We start from the raw sequence: 16476 nt of genomic DNA, 5'->3' as shown, positions 1-16476 counted from the left end.
CCAGCCCGTCCTTATTCTTTTAAACAGGATAAAAAATTACCTTCGCCGCCATTACTACCAGCTTTAAAAGACAGCCATGGGCATAGAAAAAAACACACTACAGATGACTTTTCTGGAACCGAAGCAGAGATTCCTTTACGAACCAACTGATAAAGCTCAGCCAGTGAATACTGTTAACAGAATGTGAAAGCACGATCAACTTTGTAACTGCAACCACAGGAAAAACAGCAAGAAGCAGACTCCATTCCCCATTTAAATCTGTCGTGCGAGGCATGCTTTTTGAATGCATGAAGTAAATCCCACGATCGCTTTTGAACTTGGACAAAGTACTTCCAAAGGAGCGCTATGCGCAAAGATTTAACAAGCTCAACCCCCGCCGACGATTCGGTGTGAAGAAGCAGAACATTCAAGTTTCACAGACAGAATCAGCACGCCAGCACAGCCAACATTAAAACAGAGGGCACACTACGATTTGCATTGACACAAAAGTGATCTGGGCAGACGTCGTTCCCTGCATAATGCAAAAAGTGGCAAAGCGCTTTTGGGTTGAGAGGACGCAAGAAGGTTTTTGTTTTGTGCCTTGATATCAAGCTGAGAAAGTATCTTTAAACACTTTGCTTAGTTTCTCGAGAGACTGCCAAAAAGCAGTTCCCTCCCTTTCGTCTGAAGCCAGCTGAAAAGGGGTCTCGACAGAAGTACCTAGCAGCAGTGGGATTTGAACCCACGCCCCCGAAGAGACTGGAGCCTTAATCCAGCACCTTAGACCGCTCGGCCACGCTACCCACTGTGTGCTGTTTCTTTGTCTCATTACTTGCCCGGAGGAAGCCGGGTGGGTTTTGCTCTTGTCACCCGACTTAGTGGCGTTATGACCATGGAACCGACTGCACCTGCTTTTTCTGAGATGCTTCCCCTCTCATGGCGAGATCTCGACTTCTTTAACACCTCTGGATAAAGATCTTCTGTGGAGCAGGTTTCAGACCTCTGCGTACAGCACCCTTGATGTCATTTTATTTTTACAGCAGCCGCATCCGGAAAGTTGTGTCTTTTACGTTTCATTTGAACAACAAAACTACATAAAATACAAACAAGAGCACACATAACGTATCAAGAAAATCGTCAGGGGCACATGCTATAATACAATTACACTTTATGAAAAACGATTACACAAGGTAAATAAAGATAAGGTCCGCACAGCTTGTTCTTACATTTCGAAAGAGTCCGTAAATACCCCTTTACGTCTATTTTGAACTGTTCAAACGTAGGACTCTTCCCAGACCATTTCACTTTATACCACATTCCTAAATGAGGATGCATCTCCTGTTTTAGAACTATTTTGGGCGGTATGGCTTATACAACACACCCACAGTATTCTAATGGTGGACTGCAGATCTGTGCTATAGTTCAGTCGAATTCGAAGGATCCAGCAATCGTACTGGATTTGACTGGGATTCTGAAATGTCTCTTGCAAAAGTATTCGGGTTTGCTTGAACCTTTGATAAAAAAAGTGATCTGATCTGAAACTACCCAGCTTACAATCTCTGAGGTAGTTGTCACTAAACTCGGACGTGATGTGGCACACATGTGCCATGTGCCTTTACTTTTGTAAAAAACTGGTATCGGGAAAAGTTTCTTAATATTTCTTTTGATTAGCATGCAAGAAAATGTGATCATTACCTATGGAATTTCCCGCCAGCGTGGAGCTTGAATTCACAACCTTGAGATTCAGTGTTCAAGAGTCACAGAAGAGGTCGGCCTGGTCTTCAGTTTGCCAACGATAAGCTCCGGCAGTGCTCCTCTGTAAAGCAGATTGTTCGGATCGGTTATGTGGGACGGCACTTCGATACTAAGATCGTTTGCAGCACATGCATGGTTTCCCCCCTTCACGCAAAAAAACATAGACGAAGGAAGCTCTCTTGTCTTGGGCTGCTGACTCCCGGATTTAAAGCGCTCTATTTAAAGCTGTCTCTAACAAGCACACTATAAAGACAGGAATTACACTTTGCTCACGTCACGCATGGAATGGCGAGGGTACTTGTATTCATCCAAAAATGCCAAGTTTCCCACTGGTGATACACACAAGGAAATGAATGTACATTTCCCGCCCCCCCCCCCCAAATCAACCAGTTTAAAATCAAATACCTCCCTCCTCATCTGTAGGTGGAGAGATTAATGTCAGAAGAAATACAGGTTTAAAAGTCAGGAGCATTGATAGTCCTATTTTAAAATGACACTAAAATGCTCACAATATATTAAAAAGCTCTGTAAAATGCAATAATAATAAAAAAATATTAAAACAAGGTAAAAAGAAATAATACACAGCTACAAAGCTCAGGAATTATCAATGGGAAGTTACAATGGGTTGATTGTGTTTCATATGATTTAAAAACAAAATGTTTGAAAAATATCCACTTACAATATGCTAAAAATGGCAAGAATACTTAAAACAGGTGTGTATTTTTTTTTACAAAAATAAATAAAACAAGTTAAAAATAAATACTAAATGCGTTTAAAATTCAGGAATGTAATTGGTCAGATGCTTACAATGAGTGATGCTTTTGTGTGATTTAGCGAATTCAAAAAAATATTCAAGAGCAAGAGCTCGTATGAAAGTTCGTAAGTATGTACGTATACATTCGGAATTTTTCATTCTTCTCACGATGGCACACCTGTGTCTGTAAAACAGAGTGAAAGCTCTATTCACATTGCGAGTATTTCACAGCCCTGGTTTTACATAGATCTTTTTTTTTGTATAAATAAGTATAAAATAAGTTTTGCAATGCACCAAAAGTCACGTCTAGTATTTTTCCATCTACCTTTACAAGTAAGGAGCGTACATACTCATATGGCGAGCGGTCGTCAATTATTTTTCTCAGCAAGTGCTTTATACTCCGCTCAGTATCATCTGTAAAAGTATAGGCACCCAGGCCTCTGGCGATGTACAGAACAGCCGATAAAATTCAGGCTAAACTGAGACACTTATACATTTCTAATGCGGCAAACAACACATCTTTGTACTGTAACATGACTAGGGGAAGGGTCATTCATAACAGGTATTTTCGGAATGACCTACTTAAAATACTAGATATGGACCTTAGCAAAATGGCTGCCAAAAAGAATCAGATGACCAGTAAATGGAAAGGGTCTACCCTGAGAAACAATGAGACACAGCTGAGCCGCATCAGGAACCGAAATATAAGTGCCCCGGAGGCAGTGAACAGGGCGGAAGCCGATAAGGTGAATGCGGTTTGGAGGAAAAGAGAGGAAAGAGGTGTATGTTAAAGATCGGGCTAAGGAATAACGGACTACTGAAAGGAGAAAAGGTTTATGGTTTTTGGATTACGGACACTGGATAAGGATACATCGCGGATTGGCTTTATTACGGACTTTTGGAACTCGGATCGGATCAGGATTAAGGGAACGGATTACGGACTGTATTTGGAAGATAGTTGGAGGAAGAAAAGCCACGAAACTCAGGAAAGAAAAGTGTGGTGTGAGTAATACTTTCATTTACATAAACTTTCCCCCGGAAACACCACAGTACTCATCCGTGCACCGGACAACCAGGCATGTGTGACCCCATTGACCTGGATGATTAATCAAACAGGCCGCGCATTCATCAACCACAACCCCCTTTAAACAATGGTTGAAGGTGCAACATACCACCGACTTTACAGTCTGATCCATAGCATCGGGCTCATTAGAGCCATCGTTAGCTAAACTAGGTTGAACATCATCATTAATCACATTTTGGCAAACACACATGAACAGACACGAAACATTCAAGCTTGATGGTAGTTTGAAGATTGATGCGTCGACCTCTTCGTTATTCTATTAAAGGAAAAAAGAAAAGGAAGGCTTAACAAAATAAATAGGCATGCTTTTTACCTAAAATATTTACAATTGTAATGCCTCTTTTGTGTTAGAGTTTTTCGTTTGCTTCGAACTTGCTGTGGTTTATTATTTACCATTTGTAGCAACTCTTCATCAGTCGTTGATGGACCCCCAACACCTGAATCACCGTCAGAGTTCACATGACAGCCACTGTCACACACCACTGAGTGCTGGGTCAGCTTTTGCTAAAAAGAAGACAAAGTGTTGAAAACGAAATACGCTAAACACAGATTGAAACGACAATTCCACTATCAGAAAAAATATTTTAGCAACCTACTTCTTCAGTTTGCATAGCAGAGGAATCCGATGATTCACTACTCAAAGAAGCCATCTTCGCAGCAGTCAATATCGGGGCCTGACAGCTCAGGTGTCACACTTCAAAACCGGCAAGTCGGCTAATTTAAGCATAAACTCCAAATTTGTAACCATGCCTACATAGTTCAAGACAGTTTTCAAATGGTTGTGATGTTTTAGAACGCCCCACCATATTCCCCCGCCCCAAAATCACACGTGTTTTATCGAGAGTGAAAAGTAATCACGTTGAATTAAAATATGTAAGCTTATTTCAATGACAAATTCTCAACAACTTTTCAAAAGTTTGAAATGATTTTCCACGTACCGTGAACGTAAAGTCTTTAAACCTTAAAAATATTAACATGCAACCCAAGCCTCAAATGATGTGTTTCTCTAGAAAAGAAATTACATTGAATCAAAAAATGTAAAACTTATTTTATCTTTTGAGAAGAGCGTTGTAGGGCAGCTCTTTATATTTTAGTGGATAGGTCATAAAAGTGTTAAAATAATTGAAAAAAGACACATTTAGCAGCGATAAATTATAAGCACGAGCAAAAATTGATATTTATAACGCTTATAGATTTTAACAATATAACAGAAAATGTTTACTTTTAAATTAAATATTACATCAGAACATGTCCACACCCAGGCACCTGCCGTTAAAGGTTATGGGATGTAGAAATACAGTATATAAGGTTCATGATGAGAATTAAAAACGCTCATGCTAATACACAAGCACCTGTGTCTCACCAAAGCTGACAAATAAAAAGCCAAAAACCCGCACTGCACGTGTGAACAGGAGAATGAGCGAGTGAGCGAAGATAGGGTGCCTCCTGCAATTAAAGGCTTACAGCACCTGGTATTCCCAGGCGGACTCCCATCCAAGTAGTAACCAGGCCCATCCCTGTTTAGCTTCCGAGATCAGACGAGATCAGGAGTGCTCAAGGGGGTGTGGCCATAAGCAAGAGGAAGGCTCGCTGGCACCATTCTTATAGAGAGGACAGCTCCGTCACCTCTTTTACGACGCTGCTTTTGTTCCTTTGCGTTTTTCTCTTCTACCCACGTTCTCTCTCTTCACTGCCTTCGTCCCCGCTCTATTTCACATCAGCCTTTCACTCTTGCTTCCTTCCAATGAGGACGGAGCTGCGGGAGAAAGGGCGCTATAGAGGATCGCTGTGGAGAGCTGCTGCTGTGCTTTGACATCTGAGCTCTGTGGAAAACGATCTCAATACAATTATGAAAAACGCGACTCCCCGAACGCCAGCTGAACAAGTCTCCACAGCCGAAGCGCTGTGTCTCTTTTCAGCTGGCGATAAACCTTTCCTCGATCCTTTGCGGACTTGTAAAACTGTTCATGATCAGAATAAAAAACGCTCACGCTAATACACAAGCACCCGTGTCTCGCCAAAGCTGACAAATAAACAGACGGACAAGCCGCACTGCACGTGTGAACAGGGGAATGAGCGAGCGAGCGGGGATAGGGCGCCTCCTGCGCTTAAAAGCTTACAGCACCTGGTATTCCCAGGCGGTCTCCCATCCAAGTACTAACCAGGCCCATCCCTGTTTAGCTTCCGAGATCAGGCGTGCTCAAAGGGGTGTGGCCGTAAGCGAGAGCAAGGCTCGCTGGCACCCTTCTTATAGAGAGGACAGCTCCGTCACCTCTTTTACGACGCTGCTTTTTTTCCCTTGCGTTTTTCTCTTCTTCCCACGTTCTCTCTCTTCACTGCCTTCGTCCCCGCTCTATTTCACTTCAGCCTTTCACTCTTGCTTCCTTCCAATGAGGACGGAGCTGCGGGAGAAAGGGCGCTATAGAGGATCGCTGTGGAGAGCTGCTGCTGTGCTTTGACATCTGAGCTCTGTGGAAAACGATCTCAATACAATTCTGAAAAACGCGACTCCCCGAACGCCAGCCGAACAAGTCTCCACAGCCGAAGCGCTGTGTCTCTTTTCAGCTGGCGATAAACCTTTCCTCGATCCTTTGCGGACTTGTAAAACTGTTCATGATCAGAATAAAAAACGCTCACGCTAATACACAAGCACCCGTGTCTCGCCAAAGCTGACAAATAAACAGACGGACAAGCCGCACTGCACGTGTGAACAGGGGAATGAGCGAGCGAGCGGGGATAGGGCGCCTCCTGCGCTTAAAAGCTTACAGCACCTGGTATTCCCAGGCGGTCTCCCATCCAAGTACTAACCAGGCCCATCCCTGTTTAGCTTCCGAGATCAGACGAGATCAGGCGTGCTCAAAGGGGTGTGGCCGTAAGCGTGAGCAAGGCTCGCTGGCACCCTTCTTATAGAGAGGACAGCTTTGGCGAGACACGGGTGCTTGTGTATTAGCGTGAGCGTTTTTTATTCTGATCATGAACAGTTTTACAAGTCCGCAAAGGATCGAGGAAAGGTTTATCGCCAGCTGAAAAGAGACACAGCGCTTCGGCTGTGGAGACTTGTTCGGCTGGCGTTCGGGGAGTCGCGTTTTTCAGAATTGTATTGAGATCGTTTTCCACAGAGCTCAGATGTCAAAGCACAGCAGCAGCTCTCCACAGCGATCCTCTATAGCGCCCTTTCTCCCGCAGCTCCGTCCTCATTGGAAGGAAGCAAGAGTGAAAGGCTGAAGTGAAATAGAGCGGGGACGAAGGCAGTGAAGAGAGAGAACGTGGGAAGAAGAGAAAAACGCAAGGGAAAAAAAGCAGCGTCGTAAAAGAGGTGACGGAGCTGTCCTCTCTATAAGAAGGGTGCCAGCGAGCCTTGCTCTCGCTTACGGCCACACCCCCTTGAGCACGCCTGATCTCGTCTGATCTCGGAAGCTAAACAGGGATGGGCCTGGTTAGTACTTGGATGGGAGACCGCCTGGGAATACCAGGTGCTGTAAACTTTTAAGCGCAGGAGGCGCCCTATCCCCGCTCGCTCGCTCATTCCCCTGTTCACACGTGCAGTGCGGCTTGTCCGTCTGTTTATTTGTCAGCTTTGGCGAGACACGGGTGCTTGTGTATTAGCGTGAGCGTTTTTTATTCTGATCATGAACAGTTTTACAAGTCCGCAACGGATCGAGGAAAGGTTTATCGCCAGCTGAAAAGAGACACAGCGCTTCGGCTGTGGAGACTTGTTCGGCTGGCGTTCGGGGAGTCGCGTTTTTCAGAATTGTATTGAGATCGTTTTCCACAGAGCTCAGATGTCAAAGCACAGCAGCAGCTCTCCACAGCGATCCTCTATAGCGCCCTTTCTCCCGCAGCTCCGTCCTCATTGGAAGGAAGCAAGAGTGAAAGGCTGAAGTGAAATAGAGCGGGGACGAAGGCAGTGAAGAGAGAGAACGTGGGAAGAAGAGAAAAACGCAAGGGAAAAAAAGCAGCGTCGTAAAAGAGGTGACGGAGCTGTCCTCTCTATAAGAAGGGTGCCAGCGAGCCTTGCTCTTGTTTACGGCCACACCCCCTTGAGCACGCCTGATTTCGTCTGATCTCGGAAGCTAAACAGGGATGGGCCTGGTTAGTACTTGGATGGGAGACCGCCTGGGAATACCAGGTGCTGTAAGCTTTTAAGCGCAGGAGGCGCCCTATCCCCGTCGCTCGCTCATTCCCCTGTTCACACGTGCAGTGCGGCTTGTCCGTCTGTTTATTTGTCAGCTTTGGCGAGACACGGGTGCTTGTGTATTAGCGTGAGCGTTTTTTATTCTGATCATGAACAGTTTTACAAGTCCGCAAAGGATCGAGGAAAGGTTTATCGCCAGCTGAAAAGAGACACAGCGCTTCGGCTGTGGAGACTTGTTCGGCTGGCGTTCGGGGAGTCGCGTTTTTCAGAATTGTATTGAGATCGTTTTCCACAGAGCTCAGATGTCAAAGCACAGCAGCAGCTCTCCACAGCGATCCTCTATAGCGCCCTTTCTCCCGCAGCTCCGTCCTCATTGGAAGGAAGCAAGAGTGAAAGGCTGAAGTGAAATAGAGCGGGGACGAAGGCAGTGAAGAGAGAGAACGTGGGAAGAAGAGAAAAACGCAAGGGAAAAACAGCAGCGTCGTAAAAGAGGTGACGGAGCTGTCCTCTCTATAAGAAGGGTGCCAGCGAGCCTTGCTCTCACTTACGGCCACACCCCCTTGAGCACGCCTGATCTCGTCTGATTTCAGAAGCTAAACAGGGATGGGCCTGGTTAGTACTTGGATGGGAGTCCGCCTGGGAATACCAGGTGCTGTAAGCCTTTAATTGCAGGAGGCACCCTATCTTCGCTCACTCGCTCATTCTCCTGTTCACACGTGCAGTGTGGGTTTTTGGCTTTTTATTTGTCAGCTTTGGTGAGACACAGGTGCTTGTGTATTAGCATGAACGTTTTTAATTCTCATCATGAACCTTATATACTGTATCTCTACCTCCCATAACCTTTAACGGCAGGTGCCTGGGTGTGGACATGTTCTGATGTAATATTTAATTTAAAAGTAAACATTTTATTAAAGTCTGTTATATTGTTAAATCTATAAGCGTTATAAATATCAATTTTTGCTCGTGCTTATAATTTATCGCTGCTAAATGTGTCTTTTTTCAATTATTTTAACACTTTTATGACCTATCCACTAAAATATAAAGAGCTGCCCTACAACGCTCTTCTCAAAAGATAAAATAAGTTTTACATTTTTTGATTCAATGTAATTTCTTTTCTAGAGAAACACATCATTTGAGGCTTGGGTTGCATGTTAATATTTTTAAGGTTTAAAGACTTTACGTTCACGGTACGTGGAAAATCATTTCAAACTTTTGAAAAGTTGTTGAGAATTTGTCATTGAAATAAGCTTACATATTTTAATTCAACGTGATTACTTTTCACTCTCGATAAAACACGTGTGATTTTGGGGCGGGGGAATATGGTGGGGCGTTCTAAAACATCACAACCATTTGAAAACTGTCTTGAACTATGTAGGCATGGTTACAAATTTGGAGTTTATGCTTAAATTAGCCGACTTGCCGGTTTTGAAGTGTGACACCTGAGCTGTCAGGCCCCGATATTGACTGCTGCGAAGATGGCTTCTTTGAGTAGTGAATCATCGGATTCCTCTGCTATGCAAACTGAAGAAGTAGGTTGCTAAAATATTTTTTCTGATAGTGGAATTGTCGTTTCAATCTGTGTTTAGCGTATTTCGTTTTCAACACTTTGTCTTCTTTTTAGCAAAAGCTGACCCAGCACTCAGTGGTGTGTGACAGTGGCTGTCATGTGAACTCTGACGGTGATTCAGGTGTTGGGGGTCCATCAACGACTGATGAAGAGTTGCTACAAATGGTAAATAATAAACCACAGCAAGTTCGAAGCAAACGAAAAACTCTAACACAAAAGAGGCATTACAATTGTAAATATTTTAGGTAAAAAGCATGCCTATTTATTTTGTTAAGCCTTCCTTTTCTTTTTTCCTTTAATAGAATAACGAAGAGGTCGACGCATCAATCTTCAAACTACCATCAAGCTTGAATGTTTCGTGTCTGTTCATGTGTGTTTGCCAAAATGTGATTAATGATGATGTTCAACCTAGTTTAGCTAACGATGGCTCTAATGAGCCCGATGCTATGGATCAGACTGTAAAGTCGGTGGTATGTTGCACCTTCAACCATTGTTTAAAGGGGGTTGTGGTTGATGAATGCGCGGCCTGTTTGATTAATCATCCAGGTCAATGGGGTCACACATGCCTGGTTGTCCGGTGCACGGATGAGTACTGTGGTGTTTCCGGGGGAAAGTTTATGTAAATGAAAGTATTACTCACACCACACTTTTCTTTCCTGAGTTTCGTGGCTTTTCTTCCTCCAACTATCTTCCAAATACAGTCCATAATCCGTTCCCTTAATCCTGATCCGATCCGAGTTCCAAAAGTCCGTAATAAAGCCAATCCGCGATGTATCCTTATCCAGTGTCCGTAATCCAAAAACCATAAACCTTTTCTCCTTTCAGTAGTCCGTTATTCCTTAGCCCGATCTTTAACATACACCTCTTTCCTCTCTTTTCCTCCAAACCGCATTCACCTTATCGGCTTCCGCCCTGTTCACTGCCTCCGGGGCACTTATATTTCGGTTCCTGATGCGGCTCAGCTGTGTCTCATTGTTTCTCAGGGTAGACCCTTTCCATTTACCGGTCATCTGATTCTTTTTGGCAGCCATTTTGCTAAGGTCCATATCTAGTATTTTAAGTAGGTCATTCCGAAAATACCTGTTATGAATGACCCTTCCCCTAGTCATGTTACAGTACAAAGATGTGTTGTTTGCCGCATTAGAAATGTATAAGTGTCTCAGTTTAGCCTGAATTTTATCGGCTGTTCTGTACATCGCCAGAGGCCTGGGTGCCTATACTTTTACAGATGATACTGAGCGGAGTATAAAGCACTTGCTGAGAAAAATAATTGACGACCGCTCGCCATATGAGTATGTACGCTCCTTACTTGTAAAGGTAGATGGAAAAATACTAGACGTGACTTTTGGTGCATTGCAAAACTTATTTTATACTTATTTATACAAAAAAAAAGATCTATGTAAAACCAGGGCTGTGAAATACTCGCAATGTGAATAGAGCTTTCACTCTGTTTTACAGACACAGGTGTGCCATCGTGAGAAGAATGAAAAATTTCGAATGTATACGTACATACTTACGAACTTTCATACGAGCTCTTGCTCTTGAATATTTTTTTGAATTCGCTAAATCACACAAAAGCATCACTCATTGTAAGCATCTGACCAATTACATTCCTGAATTTTAAACGCATTTAGTATTTATTTTTAACTTGTTTTATTTATTTTTGTAAAAAAAAATACACACCTGTTTTAAGTATTCTTGCCATTTTTAGCATATTGTAAGTGGATATTTTTCAAACATTTTGTTTTTAAATCATATGAAACACAATCAACCCATTGTAACTTCCCATTGATAATTCCTGAGCTTTGTAGCTGTGTATTATTTCTTTTTACCTTGTTTTAATATTTTTTTATTATTATTGCATTTTACAGAGCTTTTTAATATATTGTGAGCATTTTAGTGTCATTTTAAAATAGGACTATCAATGCTCCTGACTTTTAAACCTGTATTTCTTCTGACATTAATCTCTCCACCTACAGATGAGGAGGGAGGTATTTGATTTTAAACTGGTTGATTTGGGGGGGGGGGGCGGGAAATGTACATTCATTTCCTTGTGTGTATCACCAGTGGGAAACTTGGCATTTTTGGATGAATACAAGTACCCTCGCCATTCCATGCGTGACGTGAGCAAAGTGTAATTCCTGTCTTTATAGTGTGCTTGTTAGAGACTTAGCTGGCACCTAGAGCGCTTTAAATCTGGGAGTCAGCAGCCCAAGACAAGAGAGCTTCCTTCGTCTATGTTTTTTTGCGTGAAGGGGGGAAACCATGCATGTGCTGCAAACGATCTTAGTATCGAAGTGCCGTCCCACATAACCGATCCGAACAATCTGCTTTACAGAGGAGCACTGCCGGAGCTTATCGTTGGCAAACTGAAGACCAGGCCGACCTCTTCTGTGACTCTTGAACACTGAATCTCAAGGTTGTGAATTCAAGCTCCACGCTGGCGGGAAATTCCATAGGTAATGATCACATTTTCTTGCATGCTAATCAAAAGAAATATTAAGAAACTTTTCCCGATACCAGTTTTTTACAAAAGTAAAGGCACATGGCACATGTGTGCCACATCACGTCCGAGTTTAGTGACAACTACCTCAGAGATTGTAAGCTGGGTAGTTTCAGATCAGATCACTTTTTTTATCAAAGGTTCAAGCAAACCCGAATACTTTTGCAAGAGACATTTCAGAATCCCAGTCAAATCCAGTACGATTGCTGGATCCTTCGAATTCGACTGAACTATAGCACAGATCTGCAGTCCACCATTAGAATACTGTGGGTGTGTTGTATAAGCCATACCGCCCAAAATAGTTCTAAAACAGGAGATGCATCCTCATTTAGGAATGTGGTATAAAGTGAAATGGTCTGGGAAGAGTCCTACGTTTGAACAGTTCAAAATAGACGTAAAGGGGTATTTACGGACTCTTTCGAAATGTAAGAACAAGCTGTGCGGACCTTATCTTTATTTACCTTGTGTAATCGTTTTTCATAAAGTGTAATTGTATTATAGCATGTGCCCCTGACGATTTTCTTGATACGTTATGTGTGCTCTTGTTTGTATTTTATGTAGTTTTGTTGTTCAAATAAAACGTAAAAGACACAACTTTCCGGATGCGGCTGCTGTAAAAATAAAATGACATCAAGGGTGCTGGACGCAGAGGTCTGAAACCTGCTCCACAGAAGATCTTTATCCAGAGGTGTTAAAGAAGTCGAGATCTCGCCATGAGAGGGGAAGCATCTCAGAAAAAGCAGGTGCAGTCGGTTCCACGGTCATAACGCCACTAAGTCGGGCGACAAGAGCAAAAGCCACCCTGTTTCATTCAAGTAGGTAATGTGGCTGAGTGGTTGAAGGCTCTCGCTTAAGGCTTCAGTCTTTTCGGAGGTGTGGGTTCCAATCCCATTGCTGCCTGTTTTTTTTGTGTTAAAACCACCTTCCTACTGTTTAGGAATCCAATGGGGGACATGTGTTTTTTTGATAAATGGAACAAAAGCTATTTTATCAGCTTAACATCAAAGCAGGGAAAAAATGTTTCGTCTTCTCAACACAGATTCTCGTTTCCACCTTCAGCAGGGAAGTTTGTCTACCAAGATCACTTTTGAGTCAGTGCAAATCACAGTGTGCCCTCAATTATGATGTCGGTTGTGTTCCTTTTATCGTTCTGCGTCTTCAAATCGAGTCGTCCTCAGAGGTAGAGCTGATAAAGTCTTTCTGCATAGCGCTCTATCAGAAATAACTTGTCCAAGTTCAAAAAAGATTGTGGGTTTTACTTCAAGCGATCACAAAGCATACCTCACATGTCAGATCTAAGTGGGGAATTGATTCTGTTTTTTTTATGTTCTGCTAGAGTATCTATTGGCTTGCCTTTATCAGCTGTGTTGGAAAGATAATCTGTGCTTCGTCTCAGAAAAAATCATCAGTACCGTCATTTTATTCTGTGCGTATGGCCGTTATTTAAAGTATATAAAAATCACGAGTTCATAGATTTCTCCAAATATCAACGACACCTTGTAAACCTGTGATAAGAATTCCTTCAATCCAATAGTTTCACTCCAGGGAAAAGGCAGGGAAACATAGAGAATTCTTATTTAAAGACAACATCCGTATTGGATTGCATGTAAGCAGGCATCACTCAGAATTCCTAATATGATTTTGAATTCAGTTTTGCAGTTCTTTAGTGTTTTACTACTTTCAGAGAGTCCTTTATTGACCTTGCTGAAGCAGAGAAGCGACATAATCACAAATGTGACCAGTTTTTTTGCTGTTTCTGGTTAATAATGATTATTATTTTGTATTTTGATTAGTATTTTTCGTAGCGTTCTTCCTCAGCTTTTAAGTTATTTGGTGAGCAAGAACCACTGAGAACGAGTCTGAATGTGTGAGCCCATTTCAAAAAATAAAAAAATAAGTTATATAAATCAAACCTTTTCTTCTGTAGTAATTTCATTTGATATTAAAATTAGTCCTGATTTACAATTTTTGGACATGGTTCATCTTAAATAATTTTGTAATAAGTTTCAGTTTAGGAAAATCATGCCCAGAAGCTACCAAAACTGGTAATGTTCACATAATGTGTAATGCAATAGCAGCAGTTGGGGTGGGAAACAAAAGGCATTTTTTTGTATGAATCCTAAAACTTCATAGAGGGCGTTCTAGGATTTCTTGCTTCAGATAAAGCTGTCAATACAACATAGATTTCTACTCAGTCAATATCAGCAGTGTTATCACTACCGAACGCTAAATATAGATTCTGGCAATACTTCATGAGTTGTTCATTAGAAAATTGTTTATGTTTTTTTTAACATATTTTCAATACCAGACAAAAAGTCGAAAGTTTCAATTTCATGCAACTGATGAAATCTCTCTTCGATGGAAGTTATAAGTACAGTACATCCAAAATACTGCGGAATCAATCAAATTTACATGTTTCTTGTGGATCCAGAAGATCATTTTGAGACTCAAAACATGCCTGTCTTTTCTTTTTTCGAGGACGAAGGAGTAGCAGCAGGAGTAGCAGTAATGGCAAGAACGTGTTTAGAGTTCAGCACTTCTCATTTCTAATGCAAAGCCATCGACTCAGAAAGCACCGCCCGTGATAAAAGAAATTGCAGAATTGCTGCCTACACGCTTTGAATTGCTGGCATTCTCTGAAAGCGTTCCTTTTTGAGGGTTCATGAAATTCCTCACATTTGAGCCAACACTAAAATATTTCATTCGGGGTGGCCTAATTCATAGTGCAAACCGAATCTACAGGGGAATGCTGTGGCACATGAAGCCGTTTGTTATTCTGTTTTGAGGTGTGAGGGGCGGAATGCAAATCGAGTTGGTGAATAGAAAATGAAACAGGAATCACTTCTTGAGCTACGAATTCCAAAAAGTATGAAAACCTGTGCATTTTAACAGTGCAGAATACTCACAAATTGCACTGAGTTGCTTGCTTTCTTCTGCTGCTTTTATATTTCAGTCATTCACTGTCAGCTAGCACTGGAACAATTCAAGAGAGGTAAAAACAGGAGCAGTCAGGAGTGGGATTTGAACCCACACCTCTATTGGGAGACCAGAATACCCACGCTAGCTGGAAAGACACAGGTTCTTGAATCTGGCACCTTAGACCACTCGGCCACCCTGACAAACAAGAGAAAGGGGTGTGCTGAATGCACCAGTAGTTGACTAAACTGAGTTTCTTCCCTGAAATTATTTGCTTGCGAAGAGCCAAGTTGCCTTGAATGGATCTTGGAAAACAAATATACGGATGGATTGTTATTCGGTTGTGAGTTTTGAGGGGCGTATTATAAATTGAGTTGGTGAAAATGCGCTATTTGTTAGTCTGTCGGGAGGCTGCACAAGGTGTTTAGAGGGAGAACGTCTAAAAGGTAGGCTCTCTATGTTTAACATCAAGGCAGATTTTTTTTTTCTCATTGGAAATGCTCTTTAGCGCTTTCAACTTTACGTAGGGAACAACGTCTGCCGAGATCACTTTTGAGCCAGTGCACATGGTAATGTGTCACCCAGTACATTTAATATTGGCTGTTGTATTGAGCTGCTTTTGTTTGTGAAGCTTTTACTTCTTCAAGATGAATTATCGGCAGGAGTAGCTTATTAAATCTTTGCTCATAGCGCTCCATCAGAAATACCTTGTCCATGTTCAAAAGAGATCAGGGGATTTACTTCATACTTTCACATAGCATACCTTACACGAAAGATTTAAATGGGGAATTGATTGTGCTTCTTGATGTTGTTCCTGTGGTTGCCTTGGTTACATTGGTGTACATTCTTCCACGTTCTGCTAGAGTATCCACTGGGTGGGCTTTATCAATTGGCTCAGATAGGTCATCAGTGCTCCATCTCCAGAAAAATAATCAGCACTGTCTTTTTTCTGTGCGCATGACCGTCTATTAAAACATATAAAATCACGAGTTCATTGATTTCTCCAAATAACAACAATACATTTTAACAAAGCGGTTAGCATTCCTCCAATCCAATAGTTTTACTCCAAGTAAAAAGCAGCGCAATATATAGAGAGATGATATTCAAAGATTTCAACGTTCTTATTGGATTGCCTGTATGCAGATATCGCTCAGAATTGCTAATATGATTTTAATTCGGTTTTTCTCTACTACTTTCAGAGTCTTTTATTGACCTTGCTGAAGCAGAGAAGTGACATAATCACAAATGCGACTAGTTGTGCAGCTGTTTCTGGTTAATAATGATTAATGCGAAAAAAAACAGCTCCTTGCATTCAGAGCAAGAGCAACCAATGCGCTCGCTTGTTGAGATGGGTATTTTACAAGCTACTCTTCCTTAGCTGTAAAGTTATTTGGCAAGCAAGGACCTCTGAATCCATCAAGAAGACAGAAAATCTAATATCGCACTGCCGTCTTGTGTACAAAATATTTGTTCAGCTCTAACGTCTGTGTGCTTTGACAAGGCATCTCAAAAGGACGTATTAAATAAGAAAATGATCCTTTCTGTTACCATTCCTGTGGTTGGAGCATTGTTTCGCCCTTTTACATTCTACAATTTTTACAGACAAGGTTTTATCACTGGAGTTGTACAGAACAAGTGTGCATCAGTCCATGAAAATCATCAGTACTGCTGTTTTTCTATGCATAGTTTAATCAAGAGCACTTAAAAGATGCAAAAGATAGATTGTGTTCTGTGAGCACCTGCACATCTCTAAGTCACTTCCACAGCCTTCTAAGTTGGGGAT

At 41.9% G+C, this 16476-nt stretch overlaps 2 non-coding genes and 5 pseudogenes across 2 annotated transcripts; 3 read left to right on the top strand and 4 right to left on the bottom strand.

The window, feature by feature from the left end:
* Positions 1-5029: 5029 nt before the first annotated feature.
* On the bottom strand, positions 5030-5148 carry LOC148825505 (5S ribosomal RNA; annotated as a pseudogene).
* Positions 5149-5685: 537 nt separating this feature from the next.
* Positions 5686-5794, bottom strand: LOC148825504 (5S ribosomal RNA; annotated as a pseudogene).
* A 537-nt stretch (positions 5795-6331) lies between these two features.
* Positions 6332-6450, bottom strand: LOC148825503 (5S ribosomal RNA). Its single transcript, XR_016092905.1, has one exon. It is a non-coding gene; the product is annotated as a 5S ribosomal RNA (ribosomal RNA).
* A 488-nt stretch (positions 6451-6938) lies between these two features.
* Positions 6939-7057, top strand: LOC148825502 (5S ribosomal RNA; annotated as a pseudogene).
* Positions 7058-7594: 537 nt separating this feature from the next.
* On the top strand, positions 7595-7713 carry LOC148825501 (5S ribosomal RNA; annotated as a pseudogene).
* Positions 7714-8249: 536 nt separating this feature from the next.
* On the top strand, positions 8250-8368 carry LOC148825500 (5S ribosomal RNA; annotated as a pseudogene).
* Positions 8369-14783: 6415 nt separating this feature from the next.
* trnal-caa (transfer RNA leucine (anticodon CAA)) lies at positions 14784-14896 on the bottom strand. The gene is made up of 2 exons: positions 14859-14896; positions 14784-14829 (listed from the first exon to the last, which is right to left on the bottom strand). It is a non-coding gene; the product is annotated as a tRNA-Leu (tRNA).
* Between the last annotated feature and the right edge of the window lie 1580 nt (positions 14897-16476).

This window comes from Atractosteus spatula, chromosome 10 (genome assembly GCF_055471065.1).
Source record: "Atractosteus spatula isolate fAtrSpa1 chromosome 10, fAtrSpa1.hap1, whole genome shotgun sequence".
Lineage (NCBI taxonomy): Eukaryota > Metazoa > Chordata > Actinopteri > Semionotiformes > Lepisosteidae > Atractosteus > Atractosteus spatula.
This window is presented reverse-complemented; position numbering and strand designations above follow the sequence as displayed.